The sequence below is a fragment of the Chiroxiphia lanceolata genome, chromosome 1 (assembly GCF_009829145.1).
Source record: "Chiroxiphia lanceolata isolate bChiLan1 chromosome 1, bChiLan1.pri, whole genome shotgun sequence".
Classification (NCBI taxonomy): Eukaryota; Metazoa; Chordata; class Aves; order Passeriformes; family Pipridae; genus Chiroxiphia; species Chiroxiphia lanceolata.
The window spans coordinates 95,491,923-95,505,600 of record NC_045637.1 but is presented as its reverse complement, the minus strand read 5'-3'; positions in this window follow the sequence as shown (position 1 = coordinate 95,505,600).

Below are 13,678 nucleotides of genomic sequence, written 5' to 3'. Positions count from 1 at the left end.
TTCTACAGTACTTTCTAGCACATCTTTTAGAGCCTCAGTTCCTAAAATCTTACTTTTTTAAACTTATTTCATCATTAATTTAAGAATTCTCCCTTCTCCCCCAGTCACTGCTGAGTTACTAAGGCAAGTCCAAAGGACAAGTGGCAAGAAGAAAAAGGAAGTGATCGTCTCCTATTAATTGCTGAGGTGGCTCCAACTTTGTTAATAGAAGTTATTTACGTGTGAAGAAGCTATATATCAGTTATCTCCAGCTTGTCTCATGCACAAAGTATAAATATTTTGGCATTTTATAGTCAGGAAATTTTCTATACCTCTCCATGAAATCACCTAGCACTAGATAAATTTTTGTATGTTATTTTGAACACAGAGAAAAATTTGGCAATTAGATCATAGCAATCTTACTTATCACTTAGAAATATTGACATCCTGATATATTAAAGTATAACTTCATTATTTGGTATGATTAAAACATCATAGTCAGGGGACTTAATATGAAATGTCGTTGTGAGTTATATTAACCATGTATTAACTGAAAGTCACACAGAAAGATTTGTTCTGTCCTGATTAGTCTGAAATTAATTCTATATTAAAGGTACCTTGCAAGTGATTTATCTACAAGAGAGCAGGATAATTCTTCTACTTGGAATCAGTGGGATATTATAGGGATGCAGATAATTTTTAATAATTAAAATGTTAGTTTTAACACACAAAAGTCATTTTACTATTACCAGTCAGAGATGTCATGAAAGTAACAGGCAAAACATCTTTAAAATTGTGAAAGCACATAGACACTGTGCTTTTGTCATGTTTCCTTTGGTAACAAAGCCGGCTTACAAAGTTCCTTCTCAGTCCTCTCAGCCCTGTCTCTTCTGATTCCTGTAGAAACCTTTTACCTACCAAATGTGCTGGTACAACTTTTATGGAGCACTTTGTCCTGCAAAGATCTCCATTAAAATAATCAAGCCTCACAAGCAAAGGTGTTACTTTAAGCTGGTTTTTTCACCGGTCTTTTGTATAAAAAACAGGAAGACTGGTACAAATGGAGAGCAAGAGGCAGCATACAAGCAGGTGCCACAGGAAAATTAGGTGGCTATAAAAATGGCTGTGCTGCAAAACAAAGCATGCATGCCATGTGGCTCTATCTAACAGGTCATATTACCTTAGCAGTGAGAAACAGAAACAGTTTTCATCGTCGGTTTTGCCAGGGAATAGCTTCAATGAAGCCAACCTAATTGACATTGGAACTATCTAAAAATCATGTAATAATAACTTCTGAAGGAGATCATAATCAAGGTGATTTGGCTTAATTTTCTCAGACTGTATGCTCAGCCGTACAAGACCCTACACAAGGGCAAAATTTGGTCCCCTGAGAGATGTTGTGTAAGCACATTCTGGCCCTGTGTGCCCATGGTTCAGCAAGGCAAGTCTCTGCCATATGCTGATGCCAGCTAGGACAGCTACACAGCTGTGAATAGGGGAACAATTGTGATGATTCTGCAAGAGGGAGATTTCTAGGCTCTGAAGACTCCTCTATACCTTGTTAGCATCTCATAAAAGACTGGGTTGGAGGGCACTACCACAGTGCCTAATTCCACTCACACTCCAGACTGACTGCATGATCCTGACTTTGCTTTCAAGTGCAAGTCAGGTTAGTACTGCATGCATCTATTTCAGCTTTTACTCACACAAGTAAATAAAATAGAGTTATGAAATTATACGTTTCATATTGTGGATACGGTTTTGAGGTACATTTTGGGAGGAGATAGTTAAACAGAAGCTGCTCTGGGTTTTGGTCACCACAGTCCTGCCCTTCCCAGCACCCCTTTTCTCTGCCATGCTTTCACATTGCCTCTTTTTTGCTGGCTCCAGCACTCAGCCTGTCATTAAAGATCATAAACTCAGCAGAAAAAAAAATTCAGTATTCACTATAGCTAGATTTACAGTGCTTAGAAATGGAAAAAAGGATTGAAATAAACTTCAAAACTTCAAGCACAATGCCCATAGTTACATCTTGTCACACCAGAAATCTAATTTTAAACCATCCTAAATAGATGGGCAGAGAATAACCCACTGTCCCATCTCATTTTAGTTGTTGATAGCCTGCATTCCATAGCACATGCAGAAATATAGAACTGTGTTGAATACATGTTCTCTTCATAACCAAAACCCCTCAAATGAAACAGTCAATATTTCAGGTTAACTGCAAAGTTAATCAAATGTATTAGACTTTCTTCCTGAACACTTCCTAATTCTTCCTGAATCATTAAGCAGCAGAAGTCAGAGAACTGATCTTTGCAGGGTGTCATCAGGAACCACAATCGCTCAGTAATGATTTCTTATTTATAATTACTACTGGGACTTCTCACTTAATCAGTCCTAAATTCATTAGTGCCATGTTGATTTTGTATCACACTGGATAATCGATGAAGATGCCATGCAACACTAAGTCAAATGCCTTACAAGAACAAGTCTGCTACATCAAAAAATATTACCTTTTTCAGCCAAACTTGCAATCTCATCAAGAAGTGACTTCTCAAGCAGCCATTCTATCACTTTGTCCAGGATCAATGTCACAGCTGATGGATTAATCACTTTTTGTATTATCTTATTCACTCTCGTTGACTCTGGTGTAGTGCTAGCTTTCTGCCAGCTCAGGAGCTTCTTGGCCAGCTGCTCAAGCCCTTCTGGACTGCTAGCTTAAAATCTCTGTGTTTATTCATCACCCTATTCTCAGTGGCAGTTTAGTTACAACATGTTTACTCACCATTCTTCAGCAGGAGTACATCATCTGTTTGTTTGTTTGTTTTTCCTAACTGCAGAACATAAACATAAACAAATGGAAAATCTAAATTTTTTAATTGTTCCTGTGAACACAATACCTACCTAACTGTGAGCCAATACTACTGGTACATTACATTCTTCTTAATCCTTAAACATTTCTTTGCATTGTCTTTAATGTTTCTGAAATATATTGTTTTGCTTATCAGCAGGTTTGAAGGCAAGGGGAACTGTTACTTAGCCTGCATTCCAATTTGCCATGAAGGAGGTTTGTGCCACGCAAATGCCAAAGGTTATGGCAATGAACCAGGAGTACAACACAGCTGTACCAGTGTACAGAAGCAGCTGTAATGTCTGTGTTCTGCTCACACTGGGTACCTGATGTGTGTGAGGAGCCAATACACACATGCCTTCGTGCTGAGCTGTTCTGGCTTCCGTAATTTTGATTACTTGGTCCTGGAAACTGTACATAGTTACATAAATTAGTGCTGAAATTCTCACTCCAGAGCAGCCTTTGCCTGGGCACCTGTGCCCTGCAGCAGGGAGTGTGAATGGGAATTGTATCTGTGCTGGAGGCACAAGAGGGGCCATGGCTGTTCCATTCCAGGGGCATGTGGCAGGCTGGGACTATGTCCCCACGTCAGGTGCACAAGCTTGGCTGTGAATGTCCCCACACCACAGATGTGAGGTGTGCCATGACTGTGCCCCTGTGCCAGCATGTAAGGCAGGCTGGCACTGTCCCTGCACTCAGCTGTTACTAATCTCACCATTTCTGGCTCTGGATTTTATTGTTACATCAATGTTTTCAGTGTTGATTTAATCTCTACTGAATTTTTAAACAATTGCTTCTTTTCCCCCCTCTGCTTTGTTAAATTAAAGTGCTAGAGAAAGTCATAAAATGCTAAGAAGAAATGAAATACTTCATTACTGGTAGAACTATTTTTTATGGGATCACAATGAATCTGCTTGCAGAATGTGTTTCAGGCAAGGAAAATTCTCCTCAATGGTGCTGTTCAGAAAATTGGTAAGAGGACTGTGGCAACAGAGAAGCAGAGCTGGGACACAAAGTCTAGAGTTGCAAGGGTAAATATTTATTCATGCACATGAGGTGTCCCAGCCAAATTGGGGCACCCCAAGTCTGGTTTGACACAGGTTTCTAAGAAGTCTTGGAGCATTCAGGTACAGTAAGCACACTTTGAGTCATCACCAACACCTGTATTCCAAATTACCAATGGCAGTAAGACTTTGCAAAGCAAGTATATTTCTGCAGCATTCTTGCTACTTAGTGATCCAGATGTCCCCGGAGTCAGCCTTGTGATATTTATGTTCTTATGATGCCAGAAAATGCTAGGAGGGTTTCAGAGATGTCCTAGAGGAGCTAGGATGATGGTGTTGTTTTGATCACTCAGGGAGGCCTTTTCTCCTTTCTGAACAGCTCTTGGAAACCAAGTTCCTCTTTCCAGGCCTGGGCTGTCCTTTAGCTTGTTTTAATTCAGCATAAACAATACCAAAGTCTAATATAAAGTTCCACTACCTCATTTCATTGCAGAGTATAATGTGACCTAAGAGGTATGATTAGTAGCAAACAGGTTTTAAACAAAAAAAAAAGCATTTTTTTGTTTAAAAACAAAGAGTAGCCATTTACAATTGCACTTTTCCAAGAATAGTTTGGTTATCTGCTATACTCTTACTTACATTATCTTCAGTAAATATCTCCTCATTGACTTAGCAGCTCAGTTTTCAATCTTTTATTGAATTAGTAATTCCATTAGTTATCCATCCTAGCACTATTTTCTCAGTTCCTTCTGCTGATATGAATTGTTTCTCCAGCTAGCAAATCTCATTTTCAAGAGCCATCCTTTCGTATGGCTGTGCTTTGGGAGTTTTCAAATGTCATTGTAAGTTCCTAGTAAGAAAGAGTAGCCAAAAAACAAACTCCTCACCTTTGTTCCAGGAATAATTAAACTGTTATTTCTCTGCTGTTAGACAAACTAACCATATTTCTCTGTGGTGGTGATGCACCAACTCTCAGGCTACTCTACTGTCTCAGGAATGGTTGTTAGGCCTGAGGTTTGATTAATGCCTCCTGCGAAGTTAAGCTCCCCTTGAGCTAATTGGAAACACTATCTGCTCTCAGGAACTTCTGTATTCTAATGAGCTCCTGTTTTCTAACAAATAGCCTTAAAACCTTCTTTTCATCTGAATAGCCTGAGTAGAATAATATTATTGCTATTGCGATTTTTGAGGAAAATTCCTGTAAATACAGGCCCAGATTGTGGCCAGGATGGAAATTTACTGATAACTAAAGTCAATCATCTTGTGGTCCTAAGGGAGGCCCTTTGAGTTCTTCTGGTCTGCAGCAGGCTACAACCAGCATCTCCCTCCATGTGGGACAGCTCTCAGAGCTTTCAAATATCTGAGGACTGCCACCAATAGCTGGTGATGGGGCCTGGGCTAATATCCTTACTCCTCAAGGCTCAACCCTTTGCCCAATGAGAAATGCAAAGGCATCTCATGTGAGTATTCCAGTGAACTCGAGGAGAATTTTTCCCTGTTACTTTTGTACGTACTTCTTTGTGTGCATGCATGTGTGAATTGATTTAAATAACCTACAGCAAATGTACTATGAATGTTGGCATCTGATATTCATAATTAAGTTAGATTCATAATTGAGTTCCTGTTGTGCTTATAGCAAATCCTATTGAATCATTTTGTAAATGTTAGATTAGTCAATGATTAAATGATGTTAAACTCCTTAGACTCAAACCATTGATCAAGTCTGAGGCAAAGTTTGGCAAGGAGATCCACTAAACAGGATTAAACAGGTCACCCTTACCCCTTTTGCACTCTTAACCCTTTTGCATCCCTGCTGTTCATGTAAATGATTCTAGATTGATTCTAATCTGATTTTGCTTTGTATGCTTTATGTATATAGTAAGTAATAGAATTAACCTTGACATCAAACTTTATAGTGCTCTTGCAAATTTATATTAAACCTTCTTTAGTTTATACCTTTGCCAGTGTTTCTTTAAGGGACCTAAACAACTCATTCACAATACTCTCACTTTTTAGACATTTCTTTCAATTAGCTAATGACCTTCACTGCTGCTTTCCCATTGTCACCTATTTCATTAAAACTCTTTTTTTAGCAGTTAATTTGACTTTACATATCTCAGTATCTGACTTTGTGTTGTAAAAGTCCCTGTCTGTAATTACCTTTCTATCCTCTGACTTAAAGCAGCTTTGTACCCTAAATCAGGGCTGGTGACTTTTCCTGCAGTAAGCTTGATGACATCATGTATAATTGTAATTTATTCAAAGACCTTCTCCTCTCCTTGCAATCACTTTCCAAGGTTCTCTCACTGAATATCTTCCATCTGCATTCTTTCTTTTTCCTTGATTTAATAAATTTGTCAGATATCCTCTCTGGGCTGCTTCGCAACACCCCGAGGTGAGCCTGGGGCAGTAAGCTGGCATGGGTACACCTCTTATTGCCCTTATACTTCCTTTTTGGATGCAATAGGTGGCCACTGTGAGCCAAAGGCAGTTTCATGTATATAAAACTTCAGCTGTAAGTCTAATTATCTCACTTCAGTACCCTTAGTGCCCTCTGCTTTGACCCTGCCATGTCTCCTACCAAGCTCAGCAGTAAGGACTCCAGACCCATACAAAAGATCCAGCATGAGAATTCAAGAGGAAGAAACAAAGGATCAAGCCTCCTGCACCGAGCCTTAGATCTCCACTCCTCCATACCAGTTTCTTCTCAAAGAATGCTGTGTTGTTTCCAGATAAAAGTACACTGTAGAAACAAGGTAAATGGCTTACTGACTTGCTTCCCACAGCAGTTCCCTGAGAACAGCTGAAGCCAGTTGCAGTTTTCTACTGCAGCTCTAGAGAGCAGTCGAGACCAGACGGAGCAGAGGATTTTCACAGTCCTTTCAAACTGTCTTTCCCCATTTCTCAGGTATAAGTCCTCATCTGAGCATCTTACTCTAAACAACAACGTATACTATTTTTCATTATGCAAGTACTTCACACAATTTGGCTACTCTTAGTCCTTTAGAAACTTATTTCTTGAATGACATGGGAGAATAAATGGTTTATTTTGAAGACAAATCAAGGCTAGATCAGAATTCAGCAATTCCTTGAATGACATCTGTAGCAGAAAATGACTAAATAATATCCTCACAATGCAAGGATATTTTATTCCTTCAGATATATACTCCTGGGGAGCATTTGCTGTGGTATTCGTATGATGCTAATCTGTGCAGGAGCTATAGGAATGTACATGTTTGGTGCAGTGAAGTGGTAACGTCAGCTATTGCACAGGAACACACTGATGCTCTGCTATTAGTGGATATGGATACAGAACAACACAACTTGGGTACTTGATCTAAGTGTGATCAGAAAGGAAAAGGCTACAGAGAGATCTCATTTTTCTTTACCATATGTTTTGTATGATGCTTTTTCCTTCATGTTTTATAGTCATAGAATGGCTTGGGTAAGAGGCACCTTAAAGATCATCTAGTTCCAGCCCCCAGTGATAATGACTATGATGATAAGACACAAAATGATAATAATTATAATTATTTTATAATGATAAGATATAACTGATTCCAAATGATTAATTTCAAGCTAGTGTCTCCAGGTATTAAATATCAATTATTTCATATTTCGTGTAGGTTGGTTAGATTAGCCAATTACCCGTAAACATTGTTTTGGTTTCCGTGGTTACTCAGGTGATTCTGGCACTTTTCTTCCTCACCACTGGTTGCCAAGGATACAAGTTGCTATAAAATACAGCAGCTACAAGTCAAGATTGCAGGGGTATAGTCCTTCTCCGTGGTGCAGTTATATGTAATGAATTTTGTTTACCACAGCATTTGAATCCTGAAGACATAATCAGTGGAGTTTTTTGAGTTAACCAATAACTAAAATGTATAACTAATACATTAGTTATAAAAGGAGGGGATGCTCACCAAAGCTATGAAACGTAAAATGGATATGGCATAACTACATTGCCTGAAATAAAGCAGTTGAGTACCTTCTGGCAAATGATAGGAATATCCTGATCTTGAACCATATTGTAGAATTCCAACCCAGACCATGGGTTCCAGAGATGGAAACAGAATCAGAGTAGAGTGCTCTCTACAGTCAAGGTCAATATTACCTTACCAACAGGGGAAATCTCCTGCACTGTACAATAGCTACTTGTTAAAAAGAATCAGAAGTACTTGCAAATGTCTGCTGCGATATGTTAGCTGAGAAAATGAGACAAAACTGCCTAGAAATGTAAAAAGGGACAGAATAGGAAGTGCACTTAGCTAGGTTTAATTTTTCTGCCCACAAAATTGTGAAGAGAGCTTTATGTAGACATTCATATGTTTAAATATCTGAACTGCATGGAAAATACACAGTTGAAAAAATTAAACTGTATTCAGAAACTGAACTCTTAATGATCTACATCAGATTGTATGTAAAAAATAGATGCTATTTGTAATTTTGAAGTTCATATATATTAAAAAATCCCTGTATTTTTATTACAACACAATTCTTTAAGATATTTGCTTTTAAGTTCTTTCAAACTGAAAAAAATAAAAATACCTACACTTTTCAGACATCACAATCTGCTGCAAATTAATCACTTTTTATCTTGTAAAAACTCAAAAATTGCTACAGTGATATAAAGCACATTATATCATTCTAGTCAAAATAATATTTTTTTTAAAAGACAAAGAAAAACCCTTCTGAGTATTGTTGCTGTCTGAAATGAGAGATCATATTTCTCAAGCAGAATGTGACTGAAAAAAACTCACCTTTCCTCCCATGAAAGAGAAAACTTCAATTTTTTTATGGATGTTCATTTTCTGCTGTAAGTTCTAGAAATCCTGAGAATTAAGTATCTAAATAAAATCTTGAATTGTTTCTGTTCTGTCTTGAAAACTGTTCTTGTAAAGGGACATCTCTTTATTTCCTTTTCTATGACACTTTGTTTCAATCACAGATACTTTTTTCATATCCATACAGGATATTTTTAGTAATTTCTACCTATTATTAAGCCCATATTCTTGACAATAACTTTTTAAATGTACAAAATGTATGCAATAAATAGAAATGGCTTTCATTTCTGAAACGTACACTATCTTTCTAGAGGTGGATAAAGTTAATGGATAGTCTTACCATCTGCTTAGGAATATAATACATTCCAGAGACCCAGAGTTTGCTGTTCAAAATATTATATTGCATTTTTAAATGGTTGATCATTCTTATACTAAGATATTACAAAATCTATGAGGGGAGTCTGATTAGCTGCAGAAGAAGTAAGCTTGTTTGGGTTTTTTAGTACAATTAGGTATTTCTTTTGTCAAATTTCCTTCTTTTTTCTTCTTTAAACAGATTTTACCAACTTACCTCAAAGTCTGAATTTTGAGTTTGTTAGCTGATTAAAAATGCTAGTAGCAGGTGAGTAAACATATCCATGAAGAGATTTGCAAATTTATAATCATCGTACATTATTTAGGACCTAATTAAATAATATTAACTGTAGTTGAGGAATGCCTTCTTAAGCTACCAGTGTTATAAACCTACGGCATTAAAATTACATCTGGAATTTATTTGAATGTTGCAAGTTTTATGTGAAAGCTAGTCCCCAGAACACTCTGAATCAAGCAGAAAACATTCCAGTAACACTGTCAAAAGTGTTGATAGAAAGCATAGAGCTAAAGCTTTAGGTTTGACCTGAACACAAAAATAAATTCTGGATGTTTAGCTCTAACATTAGGGAGCTTTTGAGTCCAGGATTTTCATGTGACTTTCAAGAGCTGGCTGAAACCACCTTTCTAGAAGAGTTACACTCTAGTCTGTGGAACGTGCTTCTGTGCATTGGAAAACACCTGCATAGAATATATATGCAGAATTTCAGCAATACTGAAGAAAAGCAAGAATATGCTGCACAGTGCCTGCCTGTTCAGGATATCAAACGTTTCTGATGCTTCTTCTGAGTCACTGCTTTGAAAATTCAACCTCCCTATGCTTTCTTTGTGTTTGTTTGAGGCTACCAATTTGTGGGGGTTTGAAGCCTTAGAGCTTTGTAACTTTTTCTCAACAGATGATATGGAAACTAAGAGCAAACACAGGTTCAAAGGGAACTTGGGTACTCATAGACTAGAAATACACAGAAATATCACAGTCAGCTTACAAACAGTGAGACAAAAGCAGCTAGATGCTGGGCAAATGTAAAAGCTATGGTGTATACTTTCCCTAGTTGCCTGCTTTTGGCAAGAAAAAGGGACAGAGTACTACACTAGATGAACCTTTGGTTTGACTGTGCTTATGTAAGAAATATTTGACGTATAATTTTAACAGTCAGTTCACATAAAGGAGAGTAAGAATGAGTGTTACATGAAAGATTCTGCTCAAGATAAAATTATACTGTGAGATACAAAAATACTGGAACTTCAGTGTGACTAACTGGAAATAACTTGGATTTTCTATTCTGAGCCCCACATCACTCCCTGTAATTATAAACAGCACAGTGATATGGTTATAAAAATGGACCGTGATGACACCGTTTCTTTTTTCAAAAACCTCTATCTGCTTTAATATCTCTATTCCAGTCAGCTATTTTTTTAGGAAAAGTGGCCTTGCAGGACAATTTCTGGTTGAGTACCTTTGCCAGCATGGGCCAGAGGTCATGGAGCCAGCTGATAAATCAGAAATGCAGTAGGGACAGTCATTTTATTATAATGAAATGTGCAGAAATCATGACAGTGTGTTTGATTCCTCTGTTTCCACAGCTGACTTGCTCAAAAGGACTGATTAATACTACCAACTGTTGCAAGCGACAGTGACAAACTTTCAAAACATGAGGGAAAGACTTCAGGGATCAGAAGGGCAAGAGCCCCTGTCCCACCTTCTGCAGGTACCACATACCCTTCCACCCCTCCTGCCACCTTAGGGCCTGAATGCCTGTCCTGGCATTTTTGGGCAGTGCACTGTGCCCTTGGGGTACAGTCAGCTAGGGCACGGGGATTATCACAGAATCACAGAATATTCAGAGTTGGAAGGGACACATCAAGATCATTGAGTCCAACTCCTGGCCCTATGCAGGACACCCCAAGAATCACACCACGTGCCTGAGAGTGTTGTCCAAATGCTTCTTGAACTCAGACAGGCTTGGTACTGTGACCACTTCTCCAGAGAGCATGTTCCAGTGCCCAACCACTCTCTGGGTGAAAAACCATTTCCTCATATCTAACCTAAACCTCCCTTTAGTCAGCTTCATGACATTTCCTGGAATTCTATCACTGGTCATAAGAGTGAAGAGATTGGTACTTGCCCCTCTGCTTCCCCTTGTGAGGACACTGAAGACCACAACAAGGCCTCTCCTCAGTCTCCTCTTCTCCAGGCTGAAGAAACCAAGTGATCTCAGCTGCTGCTCAAAAGGCTTCCCCTCCAGATCCTTCATCATCCTTATGGCCCTCCTTTGGACGTTCTCTAATACCTATATGTCTTTTTTTCTATTGCAGTGCTCAAAACTGCACACAATATTCAAGGTGAGGCTGCACCAGCGCAGAGCAGAGCAGGACAATCCTCTCCCTTGACTGGCAGGCGATGATTTGCCTGATGCCCCCCAAGACATGGTTGGTCCTCCTGGCAGCCAGGGCACTGCTGACTCATATTCAACTTGCCATTGACCAGGACCCCCAGTGCTTTCCACAGCGCTTCTCTCCAGCCTCTTGTTCCCTAATCTATACACACAACCTGGATTGCCCCATCACAGGTGCAGAATCTGGCACTTGCCTTTGTTAAACTTCATATTGTTGGTGATTGCCCATCTCTCTCATTTGTCAAGGTCTCTCTGCAGAGTCTCTCTGCCTTCAAGGAAGTCAACAACACCTTCCAATTTAGTGTCATCAGCAAATTTACTTAGTATTCCTTTAAGTCTTGTATCCAAGTCATTAATGAGGGTGTTGAAGAGAACTGGAATGAGGACAGAGCTCTGTGGAACCCGACTAGTGACTCATGCAATAGGTTGCTCATGCCCTACAGCCATGGGCCTCTCTGCTGCAGTAGGTCATGGCATGTAAGTACAAATGTAAGATCACAGGGACATTTGGATTGAGGATAGGGTTACTCAGTCTGAAATAACCCTTCCTCTTAGATCAGGAGCCCTGGTCACCTCCTGGCCTCAACGAACTGCCCAGGTGTAAAGAAAAGTCACATCTAGACACACCTCTTCATAATTTTTGGCTTTTTGAAGGGCAACTATGATATGACAGTTGAAATAACATTTTAAAGGAACTATTCTTAAAATACACAAAAAGCTTCTCAGCACTAACACTCAGCTTAGAAACATCATTGTAAAGTCTCATGACAGCTAAGACAGAAAATTCAGTATTTGATTGATTCGCTTATGTTCCCAAAAACTAAAAGCTCATAAAATCCTAAGATATATACTGCTCTTTATGGAACAGCTCTCAAACATACCAGCAATAGAGAGAACTTGGGGTCCTCTTCTTTTTTTTCCTTTCATTTTGAAAAGATTTTTGTTTGCTTAGACTTTCAAGGAAATTATGATAGAGAATAGTGGGATTTAACCTTGGTTGTGGCTTCCCACATTCCCAAACTGTCTTTTATACTTGTCTTTCCTACCCTTTTGTCTTATGTGATTTTTTTACAAGGAATGAGTCTGATGTTAAATTAAATTACTTCCTCCAGTGTAAGTGACTGGGGACATTTCAGTGCTGAGATGTGGGACTGTGATTTAAATTATACCAGTGGCATGAAATTTGGAAATGTAATCATTAGTGCCATATGATACAAAAAACCCAGTCTAGTTAAGACTCACAATGTCAGATCATACGTACTGGCATTTTTAAGGAGTTACTTCTGTACTAGTTACCTCTCTGTATCAGTAACTTTGCTGGAGCGAGTGTTCCCTGTTCTCCTACAGCTGGTTGTGAGTGACAATGCCAGCACAAGTGCTCACACCTTTTAATTTGGTATATGTTCTCTTCTTCCCTGCTAAGAGGAAAGAAAAGCCATGAGGTTTGTTTTCATTGCTTACATCTCCCATCCCTCCCTGGTAGTTGCAGACAAAGGATTCATGGGTAAGGTGAAGGTGGGCTGGAAATTTAACAGCCAAGGATCCCAGAGAAAGGGAAAGCACAATAAACTCATCCTTTGTTTAAGAAACACCAGTTTACATGGACTCCTACATTATGGCTACTTTTGTTTATCTGTGTACCTTCTGGGCTATTTTGAAAGAAAGGGAAAATGCTAATAATGGTTGGTGTTGTAGGACAGGTTTTTGGAGAAGAAAGAAAAGAAAAAAGAGGGTTCAGACCTGTGTGTGACTTGGCATAAGGCTTAAATTTCAGATCCATTGCTAGCATTGACTAACTGATCCCTCTTTTGATTGGCAGTGTTTCTTAACCTTTGAAATAGTTAGTGGGGGTGTAATATTTTTATTAGTTACAAGCAAAGTCATAACACTTTGTAAGAGACAATTCATTTTTCTAATTACAAAGACAGGCAAGAAGATTATATTTGGTGTAATTAGAGGTTAGTCACTCTTCCTGAATGAGGAAATCATGTATACAGCTTTTAGAACTCTACTTGAACTACAATAAAAGCAATCATATTAAAAAAAATTAGGAAGGCATAAAAGCTAAATGTTTTATTGACTAATTGAATACTAAGCAAGCATTACATCTTTAATTAAATACACTTTAAACCACTTAATAAGTACCCAAATTGCTGACAGTCAAGTGTCAGTGACCTTATATCAATTTGCCTCTTACACTGGTATATAGCTGCTGAATACAGCAACTAAAACTGGTAAAACCCACCATAAATATTTAAAGGGATAGAACCAGAAAAGTAAAACCAAACAAAG